General features: G+C 56.0%; 2 long non-coding RNA genes across 2 annotated transcripts in view; one reads left to right on the plus strand and one right to left on the minus strand.

The window, feature by feature from the left end:
• Nucleotides 1-15,922: 15,922 nt before the first annotated feature.
• On the minus strand, nt 15,923-17,649 carry LOC107183579. Its single transcript, XR_001514369.1, has 2 exons — nt 17,365-17,649; nt 15,923-16,206 (listed from the first exon to the last, which is right to left on the minus strand). It is a non-coding gene; the product is annotated as an uncharacterized LOC107183579 (long non-coding RNA).
• LOC107183578 overlaps nt 16,544-17,656 on the plus strand; it is a 20,348-nt gene continuing 19,235 nt past the window's right edge. Inside the window, exon 1 of the long non-coding RNA XR_001514368.1 lies at nt 16,544-16,945. This is a non-coding gene — a long non-coding RNA (uncharacterized LOC107183578). The remainder of the gene's footprint in view (nt 16,946-17,656) is intronic.

The following is a 17,656-nucleotide window of genomic DNA, read 5'->3' on the forward strand; positions in this document are numbered from 1 at the left end:
TGGAGATTCCCTGTCGTCCTGGATTAGACCGAGGTCAGGAAGCTTCAGAGCTGGTGAGCGGACACTGAGCATCCCCTAGGTGTGGAGACCCTTCCATTCTAGACGCTCCAGCGCCCTGTGCGAGGCGGTGGTTCTCAGGTGCTTGTGACAAAAGCCCGACCAGCACATCCGCCACTTGCATCATTCCGGAAACGGAATATCTACCGGGGCTCAGGTGGGATCCAAGTTTGGGAGCTGAAATCATTTCTGCTTTAGGAATTTTTGCTTTGGAAGCATGTTCCAGAATTTTCATTTCTACTTTTTTTTTTGCTAATTACATAGACTCACTACTTCTATTTCCTTTTCAAAGAGTTTCACTGGGCGTTACATGCTCTGGGGTTGATGGAATATGGTGGCAGGTGCAGGATTCCATCATTTAATCTTAGTGTGGAGGAAAACGGGGTTGTCTAGCAGCCAGGCAGTGGCCAGAGGTGAGTCCCCTCTGCAGCATCTCTGAAGAGGGCTTGGCCTATCTTTGCTTGAGTACCCGGGGAACTCACTACCTCACAAGGTAATGCATTCCATCTGCAGGCGTCCATCCTTATCTTAAGTTTCTCTGTAACTTCCTTTTCCAGGAAGGAGCTTAGTTATGGAAAGGAAGACAGCTATGTTAACCAGAAATGACAGAGGCACATATCAAGGGCTCACATGAGGTGTAAACTCCCCCACCTCCACGCCAGTGTTCTTTTTAAAAAATATTTTTATTGGTTTCAGAGAGGAAGGGAGAGGAACAGAGAGACAGAAACATCAATGATCAGCTGCCTCCTGCACGCCTCCTACTGGGGATCGAGCCCACAACCTGGGCATGTGCCCTTGACCGTATCGAACCTGGGACCCTGCAGTTTGCAGGCCGATGCTCCATCCACTGAACCACACTGGCCAGGGCCACCCCGATGTTCCAAGAGGCACTGTTGGTAGCTAACCTTGGAGTTAAGGGCTCTCCTCATCTGGGCCATTGAGCAGAGAAGGAGGGGCTGGCTGGCCTGTCCTACCTGCCCAGCCCCCACGGAGACCCTGGGACTGGTGCTGAGGAAGGGGCCCTGCCAGAGCTGTCTGACTCCCTGGCCTCGGGAATTAGAAAACTGGACACCTCGGCAGGCAAATGGAAGCTCGGGGGGCGGGGGGGGGGGGGGGGGTAGTGCTGGGTCTTCCCGGGTCCCTCAGCCCACACAGCAGGCAACCTCCTGGGCCCACCTTCCTAGTGCAGGTGCATGGCCAGTGATGACGCCCATGCAGGATTGGGACTGCCCAGGCCCCAGATCGCTGGGGGCCAGGCTGAACCTGGGGGAGGCCGGGAGGGGCTGAGGATGGAGGCAGGGCACCCTGCCTTTTGCTGGCGTTTCCCAACCCTGGGGGGGAGGGAGGTGGAGAATGAATGAAGTGCTTCATCTCCCTGTTCCCACAGGTGAACAGCAGCGGTGAGAATCCAGGCTGCTCCGGCCTTTGAACAGCGAGGGCCCTTTGTAGCAGCGAAAACGATCCCTCCACGGCCCCTGGTTCAGTGGTAGGGGCAGGAGCCAGCTTCCCAGCCCCGCAGGAGCTCCGTGGGCCCCAGGGGACCCCGCCACCACCCACCTGCCCTGCCTTCCTGGCCGGTCCTCTCTCTCCTCTCTCCCCGACCCCTCTCACTGTGCCTCATGGCCACCCACCCCTCTTCCTCTCCTGGAGGGTGAAATAGGCCCAGGCTAACTCTGAGTCCGAGTTTAAAATACGCTCCTCTGTCCAGTGAAGGCGCTTTCTCTTCTGGGGAGACAGCTGGGTGTTCAGGAAATTTGGGGGGCTTGGGGGACCATGGCTGCGAGTCCTAATTTAAAGAAAGGCCTCCTCAGAGGCAAGGGCAGCGAAAGGCTTTCTGAGTACCAGCCAGAGCCTCACTTTCACTTTCCTCCAAGAGGTTGGAACCACACCATCACAGATGGTTCCCAGGGACGGTTTCCCAGGCCTGCGGGCAGGGAGGCCGGGAGAGGGAGGGGAGAGGGAGAGGGAGAGAGGGAGAGAGAGACTGCTACTGGGAGCTGAGCCCCACCCACAGGCCTCTCCTCTGAGTCCCAGGGAAGCAGCAGAGTGTGCCCAGGTGGCCTCTGTTTGCACACCTGTGGGAGCCCCCACCCCCACTGCACAGCCCAGGTGTGACCTCAGACTCAGAGCCTCTGAGAGTTCCTGCCTCCTGGCCCTTGGCCTTGGCCGTGGAAGGAGGTGGGTTTTCATCAACATCATTTATTTACTTATTATTTATAAATCGCCACCCGAGGTTATGTAGTTTTTAAATTGATTTTAGAGAGAGTGGAAAGGAGAGAGAGAAATAACCATCCATGTAAGAGAAACATTATCGGCCGTCTCTTGTACGGACCCCAACCAGGGATCGAACCCGTGATCGTTTGGTGTATGGGACGATGCTCAGCCAACTGAGCCACATAGCCAGGGCCACAAACACCTATTTTTTTTTTTAACTTTTTAAAATGTTTTTATTTATTTTTAGAGAGAGAGAGGAAGAGAGGGGAATAGAGAGGTAGAGACATCAATGATAGAGAAACATCAATGATAGAGAATCATCATCAACCGACTGCCTCTTGCACACCCCCACTGGGGATCAAGCCAAAACCTGGGTGTGTGCCCTGACCAGGAATCGAACCAGTGCCCTCTTGGTTCCCGGGCCAAAGCTCAACCACGGAGCCACACTGGCCGGGCCAAAAACATCTTTTATGCAGGTGTCTCCGTGCCCTGGTCTGAGGACAGCAAATGTGTACTGGGCACTGCCTGTGTGCAGGTGCACCGCACTCCATATACACCCTCTTCAGTCATGTGGGAGCTAAGTATGTGGTTTTACAGAAGAGAAAACGGGGGTTCCATCGTTTGCCAGAGGTCAGTGGGGCGCAGCCAGGACTTGGGCCCAGATTATTGACAGAAGGGAGAGGGTGGGGGTGAGGGGTCAATCCTGGATCACTGGGCTGCCCAGCACCCTCTCCCTGGCCAGCTCTGTGACCCCAGGACCTGTCTGGTATTTGGCCCTGTTCTCAAGCCCCATCCGGTCTCATTGTAGTAGGTTATTAACAAATATTTGTCAGATGGGTTAACCCTCTGATGGAGTTAACCCGGGGCCACCCCTCCTCTCCCCAGTGAAGCTGCTGCCCTCCCACACTGGCTCCAGTGGGGGGAGCCGGGAAGTCCTCCAGGCTAAGCTGGTTTTTCTAGAATAAGCTGCTCTTCCACTTTGTACAACTCTTCCCGTTCACAGCGGGCACCTGGCCATCCAGCCTGGAGGCACACCTGCCCCCCACAGAGCGCAGAGCGCAGCCACAGCCCTGCGCCCTCCTGTGACCTTGTGCCCTTGGGCAGGTCTTGGCCTTACTTCTCTCATCTGTAAAGTGGGAATGATGATAAAAAACAATTGTGCCTTTGCCAAAGTCTACACAAAAATGCCTTGAACCCAGTAAAACCCTGGTCAAACGTTACTTGATCCTGACCCTGATTTAGGCTGTTTGCTCTCACAGTATAAATCTCCATGGGAGACATTCTGGCTGTGGGAACGGAGTCTGGACCGGCCATTTGGCAGCTGTGTGATTTAGGACAAATTATTTATTGGAAAAAAGGGGAAAAACAGGAGCACCGCATCAGGCTGTTGCCGAGAATTAGTGGGATGATGCATACGACAAGGTGGCCGGGTGACCTGCCCACCGTGGGTGGCCAGCACATATGGTCATCATTAGGTCACCACGATGGTGCCCCCCCCATCCTCTCTGCTATGTCATTCAGAGCAAGGCCTTGTCTGCACTCCTGGCTGCTGTGGGCAGGGGCACAGCGCCAGGTGCAGCCAGGTGCTGGTTAAACGCTTTTTGATGATGAAAGAGCTGAGATGATCCCTGACAGAAGCTAGGACAGGAGCTGCCTCCTGCTCCCCACCCCCACCCCTGGGCCTCCCTCTCTGCTAAGCAGCTTTGCCTGGGGGAAGGGCCGGAGCTGAGGGGTCTGGACAGGCAGGGAGGGGCCTTGCAGAGCCTGGGGTGGGCGGCCTGCGTTCCAGGGACCCTCCTTCTTGCACTTAAACTCCAAATAGAATCAGAGCCAGCCAGGGAAGGGGATAAAATTAAATCCTTGATCATGATCAAGTGGTTTAAAAAAAAACATCACTCAGAGGCACCTTCCCACTGCAGCCGCCTCTGCAAGCAACAGGAGGACAGGGAGCTGCTAGGCCCTGAGCCCCGAGTGCCAGCACCCTCCCTTCGTCCCTCCCTGCCCCTCCTTTGCCCACTCCCCAGAGCCTGAGGGTCCTTCTCCTACTCCCTTCCCTTCTTGCCCAAAGCCCAGCAGACCTGGGACAAAGCCCCTAAATGCCTCTTGGTGTGATGGCTGCCCTGGGCTCAGAGCTACCAGACCTGAGTTCGAATCCAGCCTTCCTCAGTTCCGTGCCTGCCTGAGGCCAGGCAATGGAGGATGTACTGGCTGGAGAGAATTTCAAAACAATAGAACTGACTCAAAGTCTGGTTTCCTATTTCTTTGTCTCCATGCACCAGCAACTCTAACCCCCGGGCTGCCCCCAAGCTTTGACCTCCCCTTAGGCTGGAGCCTTGCTTGAGGGGCAATAGGCCGGGGATGTAGGTGGGCTGTGGCTGTGGCTGTGGGAGGGGACTGATGCCCACCTTGGCAAAGGATCCCCTCCCAGCCTCACCTGCCGCCCTGGTCTCTCCAAGGCAGCCCCAGGGACAGCAGGTGGCTGAGCTGCTGGCACCTGGCGCAGCAGAGCCTGTGGGGCGGGCAGGGAGGGAGGGCGGAGGTGTACCTTGGCTGGGGACCTAGGACGCGGACAGGAAACGATCTGGCGGTAAAAATAGTCCTTTGTTTGCTGTAGGCGCACATCCTCAGGGGCCCGTGTGAAAGAAAAACACCGGAGGCTGGGAGCCCTGGGAGCCCTGGGAGCCCCCGGGAGCGGCCAGGCAGAGGGCGGAGCTGTGTGTAGGGAGGGGGCCTGGCTGAGGGGAGGCTGGACAGCGCCCCCACCCCCATGGGCCAACCTCCCCTCCGTTGTCTCCACGGATGTGCCACCCCCTTGGGCCAGCCCTGGCCAGGCCTACTGTGCAGGGCCCCTGGGTGCCCTCAGAACACTCTGCCCCCAGCCCCCAGCCTGCGGGAGGTGGCTGCCCCTGCCCACCCACCCCCTGTTGCCGCTGGCTGGCCCCTTTGGGAACTTGTCTTGGGGGTGGTGCAGCATCCCAGGGGAAGGCAGTCCATGGACTTTTCTCTGGCAGATCACCCCGCATCCCACCTGGAGCTGCTGAGGCCGCAGAGAGGCCGTACCCTGGAAGGACAGCCTGGACTCCACCCTTAAGGTTTCTATGGGGCACCCATCTGTGCTCCCCCAGGAGCCCCAGCTCCCGTGCCTGCTTCAGAGGTGAGCCCTGAGCTATCGGGCTGGCCCTCGGGACCTCTGCAGACTTCCAGAGAGTTCACCCAGCCCGGGCACAGCACTGGGCCCCTGCGAGGCACTCCGCCAGTCTGAATGAGGGCCTACTGTGCGCACACTGGCCAGGCAGTGGCGAGAGGGACAGAGACGCGCTGTGGTGGCGGAGGCTGCTGAGGCCGCCCACCTGGAAATAGGCAAGGACAGTGCCGAGTTGTGCGGGGAAGGGAAAGCCCTTCAGGACTAGGCGGCCGTGAGCTGGCGGCCCCAGCCCGCCTGCGGGGAGCTGCGGTGGCCAGAAGGGTCCCACGGAGCGTCCTTTCCCGCAGAGCTCTTACGCCTGCCTGTGGGGCCCCCTTCTCCCTGCCACGGCCTGGCTCGCCTGCGGTCAGGGCAGGTGGTGGCACAGGCCTGTGGTCCCTGGCTCCTCCCCAGCCAGACCGAGACGAAAGCTGGAAACTGCTTCTGCAGAAGGAAACAGAACGTTCTGGGGGGACGTGTCGGAGCAAGCCCAGGACTCAGGCAGTTACCCACCCGCCTGCGGCTCCCGCTGGGCTGGCTGGGCCGCTGCCAGCCCTCACTCAGGCCTGCCCTTGCCCCCCTGTGGGCCCTGATCTATTCGGGGGCGGGCAGGTGGGGGTGTCCTGGTACCTTGCCCTCCTCTGAGGTGCAGGGAGGAGGAGCTCCCGTTGGTGCTGGAAGCCCGAGAAGCTTAGGAGACTAAGCTCTTAAATAAAGGTCACTGGGCAGAAGGGAGGCCGGGCAGTGTGGGTGGGGCGGGGGCATTGCAGAGAGCACCCACCTCAGCCAGCGCCAGGGTCCTGCAGCCCACTCTGCCGCCAACCTGGGCAACTCCAGGCCCTGTGTCTGAGCCTCAGTTTCCCTGTAAACGGGGTGTGGTCACTGGTGCTGCTCCCGGTTACTCCCAGCTCGGCCTTCTGGTGGAGCTCGTGGCCTCCTCCCCCTCTTTCCAGTTAAGTGTGGCCCTGACTGGCTTCGGCCAGAGAAGCCCGGGCAGAAGCGATGGCCGTGTCTGGTGGAGGATTTCTGGTCCGGGTGATGTTCCAGAGGCGCTGCTCCTCCGACTGGGTGTTGGCGGAGCCCTGGCGTCCGTGAGGAGTGAGGACGTGTGTGCCCTGTGCCCGAGGGCCGGGGCCGGGGTGTTCCGCAGCGTCCCCTGGTCTCTCCTGACCACTGGACTGCATCAGCGACTCGAGCCTCCGTGGCCGCCTGGCATTTGGACTCTGGCTGTGTCGGAGAATTCTCTGTGGGCTCCCAGCCCATGGCTTCCCTGCAAGGCTGTGTCTGGGAGCCACTTGCTTTTCTGGGACCCGAGAAAACACAAGTCCCCACCTGGGACCCTGCAAGGCAGCGGCTGCCCTCTGCACTCAGGATAAAACCTCCCCACCCGCTCGTGGGCAGCCCCAAGCCTCTGCGCCCTGGCCTCCTTTGGTCCCTCAGTCGTGCTGCGCCTGCCCCCTCCTCAGGGCTTCTGTGCTTGCTGTTCCCTCTGCCTGCACTGCTCTTCCACGCGGCTCAATTTCCCCATGTCAGCTCAAATGTCACCCCTGGTCTTAGTGCGTTCAGGCTGCGCTAACGAAATATCACAGACTTGGTGGCTTATAAGCAACATAAATTTATTTCTCACTAGAGGCCTGGTGCACGAAATTCGTGCAGGGGGGGGGGTGTCCCTCAGCCCAGCCTGCACCCTCTCCAATCTGGGACATCCCTCTCACAATCCAGGACTGATGGCTCCTAACAGCTTCTGCCTGCCAGCCTGATCACCTCCTAACCACTCCCCTGCCAGCCTGATTGATGCCTAACTACTCCCCTGCTGGCCTGATGGCCCCCAACTGCCCTCCCCTGCCAGCGTGGTCACCCACAACTGCCCTCCCCTGCCGGCCATCTCGTGGCAGCCATCTTGTGATGACGTCACGCGAGGGCATGATGCCACCTGGGCTTTTATTATATTTCTCATAGTTCTGGAGGCTGGAAGTCCAAAATCAGGGCACGGCCAGGTTCCGGGAGGGCCCCTTTCCAGGTTGCAGACTGCCTACTTCTCGCCGTGTTCTCACCTGGTGGAGGAGCCTAGGGAGCTCTGTGGGGTCTCTCAGAAGAGCACTAATCCCACATGTGTGGGCTCCACCTTCATGATCTAATCACCCCAAGGCCCCACCTCCGAATACCATCACATGGGGGCTGGGATTTCAGCACATGAACTTTTGGGGAGGACACACTATTCAGATCCCAGCACCCCCTCAGAGGGTCTCACTAACCACCCTGTTTTGCTTTCATTCTCTGACATGCTCCTTCCTATTTTCCTGATTCATTTCTTTACCCGAAATAACCTTATGTATGAATTTCTGCCTTCCCTTGTTTATCTCTGGTGCCTCTCATTAGAAGGTAAGCTCGGAGGATCAGGGACCTAATCACCCTTCTTCACTGCTGTGTCCCAGTACCTGACATATTGTAGGTTCTCAATAAAGGTTTGTTGAATGAATGAGTAACCTTGACCTTGAATTGGCTCTTCCGCTGAGCCCTCTGTGACCCATAACCACAGTGACCCTATTTCTGAACTAAAAGTGTGCTGACAGCAGGAAATCTGGCCGTAAGGGGAAAAGGACATCATCTGTTTCTCTGGCTGAGGCCTCGGGCATGTTTCGGTGGGCCTGGGTCCTGGCCCCGGGTGGCACCCCATATCCACAGTTTTGTTAGGTCTGTCTTGGCTGGTGAATCCATTCTGGGCTACAAAGGGGCTCAGGGACTCGTACCGGCTGGAACTTTTTGGTTTGCAGGCAACAGAAACCCAATTCCAACTGGATTGTGTCACTGGGGAGGCTCTGAGGTAGATCATAAGATTAAGGCAATTGCTGCAGAATCAGGGCCTCAGGGCCTGGGACTGGAGCCTGGATGCTTCTAGAACATTCTCTCCCTCTAGGTCCATCTCTGCTTGTCCCTGCTTGACTTTGCCTTTTGGTCTCTTCATTTCCTTTCAGACTGACCTCCTCCTCCAACAGCAGAACATGGCTCTTGGCAACTTCAGGGGAAGGAAAGTTCTTTCAGTGCCTCAAACAATCCCAGGGCAGCCTCTGATTGGCTGTAGTTGGGTAATGTGCTACCTGCTGGACCAATCGCAGTGGCTGGGGATTTAGTCCTATCCCTTTCCTGTGGCCAGGGTGGGACAGGCTATTGAGAGTGTGATCGCCACCAGAGCCACACACAGTGGAAGTGGTGGTGCCTGAAGTGTGATCAGACACAAGCTGTCACCACCAGGCTCTGATGCTGGCTGAACCCCAGAAGAGAGCAATACCACAGTGACACCAACCCTGGGTGCTCAGCCAGCCTGCCATGGGGGAGGGAAGAACAGGGCAGGAAGGCGATCTGCCCCTTGACATGAACATCAGAATGTGCTTCTTCCCCACGGAGACCTGGCTTTGCCATCCTGAGTGGCACTGTGGTGGCATGCAGCCCTTCCTGGAATGGCAGGTGGCCCACCAAAGTAAACGAAGTCTGGAAAATGTTGCATGTTATATGCATTCTTTTGGTGTCACAGTATATTAAAGGTTCTGAGAAGTCCTGCAATAAAGACATCCATTTCATTTAGCTTTTCCCTTATTTATTTGACCACAGAACTCTTAAGTTTTTTAAGAATTCTGGGGAACATCTGTGAGAACTGCTGCTGTGGAGAAAGGACACAATATAGAAAATCAGAGCTCAAGTCTGAGCCCTGCTGCTCTTGTGTGACTTCTCCAAGCCTCAGTTTTCCCATCTGTGAAACGGGTGATACGACCAACCCCCACAGAGTTGTTGTAAGTGTGGAATGAGAACAGGTCTTTGATAAGTATCTTGTAAGCTGTAGAGCACTGTGCAGGTACCTGACCGTTGTAACTGGCTTAACCTGGAAAATAACAAGGACCTTATTTACCTTATAAGGTAGGCAACCCTCTATCATCAAAATGAGGGCGTGAGCCTGGCCGGCGTGGCTCCGTGGTTGAGCGTCGACCTATAAATCAGGAGGCCACGGTTCCATTCCCAGTCAGGGCACACGCCCAGGTTGCAGGCTCAATCCCCAGTGTGAAGCACGCAGGAGGCAGCCAATCAATGATTCTCTCTCGTCACTGATGTTTCTTATCTCTCCCTCTCCCTTCCTCTCTGAAATCAATAAAAATATATATTTCAAAAGATTAGGGGGTGACAAAGGGAAAGGAAATGACGCATCCAGGATTGGCTGAGCGGGTGACTAACAGAGAAGGAGGACTCCAGCCACGGTGCCCAGGAGGACAAAGGCCCAGTAGCCAGGAGGACAGAGGTGACATGGGTGGCAAGCCCTGGGGAAGAGGTGCCTGGCGGGAGGGAGGTGCTGGCTATTGCTGCCGATCCCTCTGGAGACTTCTGAACAGACAGCAACGCTGAGCCCCTTCCCCACTCCCCTCCTTGTCCCACCCACGGTACGCTGCCGGGACGCAGGCGTGGCTCTGAGTTGGCTTGGGCCACCTTAACAAAATGCTGTCTGTGACTTAAACACCAGGAATTTATTGCCTCACAGTCTGGAGGCTAAAAGTCCAAAATCAAGGGGTGGGTGGGATGGTTCCTTCTGAGGATGACAGGGAGCACAGCCGGCCAATGATTCTCTCTCACCATTGATGTTTCTCTCTCTCTCTCCCTCTCCCTTCCTCTCTGAGCTCAATAAAAACACAGGGGAAAGCTGCTCCAGGCCTCTTCTCTGGAGGAGATGGCCATGTTCTCCATGTCTCTTCTTGGCATCTTCTCTCTAGGTGGCCAAATTTCCTCTTTTCTTTCTTTCTTTTTTATTGTTGTTGTTAATTCTCACCCGAGGATATTTTTCCATTGATTTTTTTTAGGGAAAGTGGAGGGGAGCGGGAGAGACAGAGAGAGAGAAACATAAATGTGAGAGAGAGACATTGATTGGTTGCCTCCTACACGCGCCCCCCCCGCCCCCAGGGCGAGGGATCCAGCCTGCAGCCAAGCTATGTGCCCTTGACCTGAATCGAACCCGGGACCCTTCAGTCCACAGGCCAATGCTCTATCCACTGAGCCAAACCGGTTAGGGCCAAATTTCCTCTTTTTACAAGGACACTAGTTTTACTGGATTGAGGCCACCCAAATAACCTTGTCTTAACTTGATTACTTCTGTAGAGACCTCGTCTCCAAATAAAGTCCCATTCCGAGGAACTGGGGGCTAGGACCTCAACATCTGAATTTTGGGGAGACAGAACCAACCCACAACAGCGGGCATTCTCCCAGTGGGCATCTCCCGCCGTCTCGCCGGCCCACCTCCTTGCCTGAAAGCATGTGGACTGCATCCTGCCGGAAGAGAGGGGCGGTAATCGTGTTAATTGCCACAATAGCAGATCTGCAATTAACATGCCACGGGAACGACGAATAAATCACTGAGCGCACACGGTTGGGCTTAAACTACCCCCTCAGCAGAGCTGTGCCACGGAGCCCCACTGTTTATGCTCCTTTGCAAATTAGCATAGACAGCAAATTAACATCTGTTTTCCCTTCATCCTGCTCCGAGGGGAGCTATGGGGGGAACTGGAGGAGGGGGTGTCTGGCCCGGCAGCCTGATTGGATCCTGTCCAGAGCCAGGCACCTCGGCCTGACCTTAGGAGCAATGGGCGAGGTGAAGGGCATTGACCTGACCGGGCCTGGTGGACGCCCCACCCAGAGGGACGGAGGGGGCAGGGGCTTTGTTCTCTGTGGAGTGTCTCACATGTGGTGGCGACTATTTGGGGCCCTGGGGCAGGTTTGGAGACGTGAGGCTCAGGGCTACAACCTCTTCCTCTATCCCTGGGGTGGTGGCCAAGTCCAGGGGCAGGTGGTAGACTCCCCCAGAGGGGCAGATAACAAATGCTCTCGCCCCGCTACCTCTGCTTTCTCAGCACAAGGCCTGGAGCCTGTGCTTCTGGTCCTGGGACAGATTGAAGTCGGCCCTACCGTGCTTTCCTCCTTAAGCTGGAGGGCACGCTCCCAGGCCTGGAGGTGGCTGGCATGAGCTTTTGTCTGAACAGGCAGCATCCCCTGCCCAGCTCGTACCAGGCAGAACCTCCTCTGCCCCCAGCGTGCGTCTGGGGCTCCTCCCCCTGGGCCTCCCCATCTGCCTTGCCCTCTTGTTCCAGCTCCCTGGTCTTCCCTTGCCATCCATCACGACTCCTCCTCGCTGGGCCTCTGCAGTCAGGGGTCAGGGAGGGAGTGGGATTCACAGACTCTTCAGCTGGGCCCTCCCCTCCCCTGCAGGCCACTAGGTCCCCGGCCCCTGCTGCCCAGGGCTTCGGCGGAGGGCAGGAGAGGCCCTCTCGCTCCGGTGCTTTCCAGCTATTTGCTCCCTGCCTTTCCCAGGCCGCTGGGCTGCCTGGCTTCTGCTGAGCCAGCCGCTCAGGCTCATGGGAATTCTCAGGGCCTCTGGGAGGCCGCTGGGGACAAGCAGCCTCCTCATTGGCACCCCTAACTCAATGCCCTCAGATGGTGGAGCCCAGCGCTGCAACTCCAAGGAGGGTGAGTGAGGGGGGAGCAGAGAGGAGGCAGGGCCACCCCCTCCCTGCTGCCCCTGGGGAATGCACACAGGCCGGAGCAGAAGTGCCTCCCCGGGTAAGCCCCCCTAGTCAGACATGGGCCCCTTAAAGCACCAGCAGGATCTGAGCAGGAGGGAGAGGAGGGCTAGCCGTTCCTGCCTGTCCGCACTGGGCTGGGGGCTGACCGAGAGGACGCAGCTGGAAGGAGAGCCGCCATGCACTGAGCGCTCACGGTAGCATCACGTGTAACCCACACAGCATCCCTGTGAGGCACGTGCCACTGGGATCCCGTTTTATAGATGACGAAACAGAGAGAGGAAGGCCACAGAGCTAGGAAGCGGCAGGCTGGGGGTTAATGCAAGAAGGCTCCAGAAAACCTTACACCTGGAAAGGCCACAGGTAGGTGAGAAGGTCATGTCTGCAGTGTGTGAGGCGGGAGCTGGCCTGGGATCTTCAGGACAGGCCTGCCCGTGGAGGGGGCCGTCCTTTGGGATGGATGAAGGGCCGCGTCCTTGGCTGAGGCACCCCCTTCCCATCACTGTTCCAGCCCAGCCTCTTGGCTCACCCACCTGGCCACGCCCCATCCAGAAGCTTCTGGAGCTAGAAGAGGCATCAGACAGGACGCAGGTCCACCGAGCAGGTCTCCCGTCTTGAGGCCCCTCTGACTTTCCCTGGCTGTGCGGCCACTTTCCCCATCGGAGCAGCTCCCGGGAGTCAGGGATGCCCTGGGTGACAGCTTCGGGTCAGACAGGTCTGGGTCTGAATCCTGACTCTACCACTTAGCTGTGTGACCTTGGGCAAATGACTTCACCTCTCTCAGCCCAGTGTCCCCTGTAAAGCAGGATGACCACTGTGTTCCTTGCACGTGACTGCGGCTAGCGTGGCATCAGGTAACGCACAAGCAGAACGCCTCCTGCAGGGCCAGCCACAGCAAGCCCTCGCTGTGTGAGTTGTGCTCGTTATTTCTTGATCTCTGGGGGCGGTGTTTGTGTGTGTGTGTGTGTGTGTGTGTGTGTGTGTGTGTGTGTGTGTCATTAATCCCGCTACCCAGGTGAGGAAGGAGAGGAAAGAGGTACCAGGCAACTAGGTGAGCTGGAGGCTTAAAAGGGTCAGAGGTTCTGGAATCTGGCTCTTGACTTCTGCCAGAGCTGGCTGGCCCAGGGAGCTGCAGGGCTGAGGCAAGATTGCATAAGACCAGAGGAGCCTCCTCTGAGGGCTGAGGGTCCTGGCAAGTCCCTGGCCTCCTGGGAACCCTTGCTTCCCATCAGTTAGACAGAGATGAACGAACCCCTACCAGGGAGCCCTGGCCGGTTTAGCTCAGTGGATAGAGCATTGGCCTGCGGACTGAAGGATCCTGGATTTGATTCCGGTCAAGGGCACATGCCCGGGTTGCAGGTTCGATCCTCAGTGGGGAAGGGGGGCGTGCAGGAGGCAGCCGATCAATGATTCTCTCTCATCATTGATGTTTCTCTCTCTCCCTCTCTGAAATCAATAAAAATATTTTTTAAAAATTAAAAAAATAAAATAAACTTCTACCAGGGACATCGCTGTGCGTTCCCCATGCACACAGATGCTCTTGAGAAAGGGAACTGTGCTCAACAAGTGAAAACTAGAAAGAGGTGCGTGACAGTGCTATTATCACCATCATCATCTCCTTCACCTCCTTGAAATCCATTGGCAAACAATAACCATCACCCTCATTGTCTCCTTGAGAGCAGTTACCACTAACCCAGTCCCTTCTAGGTGTCACCCACTGAGCTAAGCCCCTCATATGCATCCTCTCATTTACTCCCCACAATAGGCTAAATGAGGTATTACTATTATTGTGCCCATTTTACAGATAAGGAAACTGAGGCTCAGAGCAATTAGGCTGTCCGGTCTTCCCTGCTAATCGCTGGAACCAGGCTTTGTCTGAAGCAAGACCGTGTGAGTAAAACATTCCTCCTGTTTGTTAAACCGCTGGACCCTACAAGCTCCTCCCAGCTCCGGGGAATGGGATGGAGCTGGGAGGGACCTGACGTGCTGTTTTCACTGTGCAGGAACCGTGGCCGGGTTTCCTCCTGGGGCTGGGTGTGTGTGTGTGTGGGGAGGGGGCGCGGGGGTCGTTTCTGCCCTCGCCTTTCCTCCTCACTGAAACTCAGTCCAGTCCTTCCCATCACATGTTGTGGCAGACAGGGCATAGAGTTTGGCTCGTGTGTCCCCGGAGGGACCGCATTTGCCCGTCTGTGTGTGTGTGTGCGTGTGTGCGCGTGTGTGCGCGCGCACACGCAACCCCAGCATGTGCCGTGATTGGGAACCAAACCATGACCTGCTGGTTCATAGGCCGACGCTCAACCACTGAGCTACCCCAGCCAGGCTTTGCTTGTAGTTTTGAATGGAAGGATAAGTGCAAAACAGGCAACACAGTCATCTATACGTGAAGGAGAGATCAGAGAGGAGGAGCTAGAAATGGAACTAGACTTCTCTGAGCACCTTGCTTCCAGGGTTTGACTCTGGAACTTCGCGAAGATTTAACATAACCATTCAAGACAATTAGATGAAAATTGTGCAAAGGGGAAGGAAGTGGACAGAGATGCATTTGAACCCAGGTCTGTCCAACCAGAGTGTCTGCCCTAAGGCACATCCTTCCGTGTCTCATTATCCCTCCGACAGCGATGGAGCGGCCGGGACAGGCCTGGCCTGGCTGAGATGGGGCCTGGCCGAGCAGAGGCCGCAGGGGAGCCTGGTGGTGGTGCGGGGGCTGTGGTTTTAGTACCTTGGGGAGTCTGTCATCAGGGGCTCTCATCATATTTCTCACAACCTGCTCCCCGGCACCCCTGAGGGGGCTTGCTCCCAGGCACACTGTCAGGAGAGTGGGGGCGTTACTTCACACAGGGGCTAGGGCACCATCTCGGGGTGCAGACAGACACGAAACTGAATCCCAGATGTCCTTTTAGCAGTGGGCTCTTGAACAAATGTTACATTTTTCTAACCTGGAACAATACAAGTCCCTTCTGGAAAGTGTTGCTGGACATAAATGATAGGAGCTTAGTACAGAGGCTGTTGTGATTCGCAAGAGTCATTTTAAAAAATGCAGCATCCTCCCTAGCTCAGTGGTTGAGCATCGACCTATGAACCAGGAGGTCACGGTTCATTTCCCAGTCTGGGCACATGCCCGGGTTGCGGGCTCAATCCCCTGTGTGAGGCATGCAGCAATGATTCTCTCATCATTGCTGTTCCTATCTCTCCCTCTCTGAAATCAATTAAAAAGAAATTATATATATATATATTTAATGCAACACCTGGATATTGTGTCCTCTCTACCTACTGCTCCTTCAGAAGTTCAAGTCTTCCTTGCCTGGCTGACAAAGTCACCCCCTTATCCTCCCATCTAAGTACCTGCTAAGGACAGGGCTGGGTGGTGCCTCTCTTCCTGCTGCCCCAGGGCCCTGGCACAGCCCCTCTGCTAATCACAGCACAAGCCTGAATCGATCTCCATCGCAGGGCCACTTTGAGGATGTCCATCACGTGGAGACCTTTGAAAAGGGCCAACATGGCGAGGCTACTGTCAGGCGGAGCGGAAAGGGAGTTCACTGTTCTCTGGCTTCCAAGACATTCAGGCTGAGCCTGGCAGCTGGACTAACCCCCCTGAGGGCACATCTCAGCGTGTGCAGGTTGCCCTGAGCTCTGCTCACCTGCTGCGGGACCTTTTGGATCGATCTCTTTGTTTCTTTAAGGGACAGTGAGGGTGAGAAGATAAAGGGATCAGGATTCCAGACAACGGAGAGCTGTCTGTTTGCATTTCTAATAGAATTGAATACATTACACTCTCCCTCTTGGCATCAGCTTATTGACTCAAAACGCAGTTCTGAGATGATACCTTTCTGATTTTGTTGTGTGAATCTTCAAGGTCCCATGTGGGATCTCTGTAATAATAATAATAATAATAATAATAATAAAGCACAGCAACTCATTTAGTTCATCACTGGATGTTTATTGCGCTCCTACTGTGTGTTCAGCAGTACACTAGGAGCGCAGAAGGCTCCCGAGGGAAAAAGAAACTGCCATGTGTTTAGACCTACTGTGTACTAGGCTCTGTGAGGCACTTCGATTGCATTGTGTCATTTAAGTCTCATGACTCGAGGAAACAGGTGAGGAAAGAGTCTCAGTTCCATAAGTTGTCCAAGGTCATCTGTAGGAGCAGGAGTCAGAATTTCCATCCAGGGCAGTCTGACTGTACCATCTGGGTCCTTCCCACTAGATTAATGGGGAGGAGAAAAGGACACAAAGTAGATTATCAAGCCTTGGCGGGTTAAGAGAGCATCAGGAGGACTTCCTGGAGGAGGCAGCCCAGAGATGTACTGTAAAGACCTGAGGCTCAGGGCAGAGGGGAGAAGGGTCCTGGGAAGGAATGAACTGAAGGCAGATAATGGCAAACAGCAGCTGGTTTGGCACAATGGATAAAGCATTGGCCTGCGGACTGAAGGGTCCCAGGTTCGATTCTGGTAGAGGGCACATGCCCAGGTTGCAGACTTGATCCCCAGTAGGGGGCCTGCAGGAGGCAGCAAATCAATGATTCTCTCTCATCATTGATGTTTCTCTCTCTCCCTCTCCCTTCCTCTCTGAAATCAATAAAAATATATTTTTTAAAAAAGATAATGGCAACAGCAGACCCTGAGGTCCATTGGGTGTGGCCTAGGGCTGAGAGGTGGGAAGCCTGGAAGAGCTGTCTGGACCTGATGCGGTGGCGGCAGCCCCCCCGCCCCCGACCCCCCCAATAGGAGCCAGGGTGGGATGGACGCACAGCAATGCCTGGAGAGGATGACTCTGCAGAGCTGGCTGGAAGGAATGGAGGGGTGGCCTGCAGATAGCAGGGGCCACCCCAGGGGAGCCTAGTCCTCCTGGACACAGAGGAGGGGGTGGCGGGGAAGCAGAGGTGGGATCTCCAGGCTGTGGTGGAGGTTGCCTTTGAGGGAGAAAGGACAGGGAAGGACGAGTTGCTCTAAAACCCTCACATCACCCTCTGTTCACTGCTGTTCAAGGTCGTCCCTGTAGGAGTAAGTCCAAACTGCTCATCCTGTCACTTCAGGCACCTCACAATCTGGCCTCAAGCTGCCTCCCCCACTACTCCCCGAAATAAGTCCTCTGCTCCCCACACATGGAGTGACTCATTCCCTCCCAGTCTCCGAAGCGGCCCACCCCTCCACCCAGCCCGGAGCTGGTCTCCACGGCGCACCCGCCAGCCAGACCCTCTCCGCACACACGGGCAGGGGTCGCCTTCAGCTCTTCCAGCACAGCCTGGAATCACTCATATTTTATTGCCATTGGACCTTTGCTGTTGGTGTCTCCCTAATGGCACCGACGGTCCTGGAGGGTATTCCTTTTTACAGTTGTCCCAACTGCGGGAGTCATCACCTGTCTGTTTCCTCATCTGCAAAATGGAGCCAATCCTGTTGTCTCGTGGTGCCTGGACACAGGAACCCTCCACGATGGTTCCAGTTCTTTCCTCTGGTTCTTTCCTGGGGTGATGGGGCAGGGGAGTCGAGGGAAAGGAGAGGACCCCTGTAGGGATCCACCCGAGGGGCGTTTTATACACCTGCATCACACCAAGATCTTCTAAAAGGGGCGCGCGCACAAGCCACCTTTAAAAGCCACAAACAGACATCTTCAGCAAATGGAGGAATCTTGAGTTACAAATTCAGGACCA

The sequence above is a fragment of the Myotis davidii genome, unplaced genomic scaffold (genome assembly GCF_000327345.1).
Source record: "Myotis davidii unplaced genomic scaffold, ASM32734v1 scaffold299, whole genome shotgun sequence".
NCBI lineage: Eukaryota > Metazoa > Chordata > Mammalia > Chiroptera > Vespertilionidae > Myotis > Myotis davidii.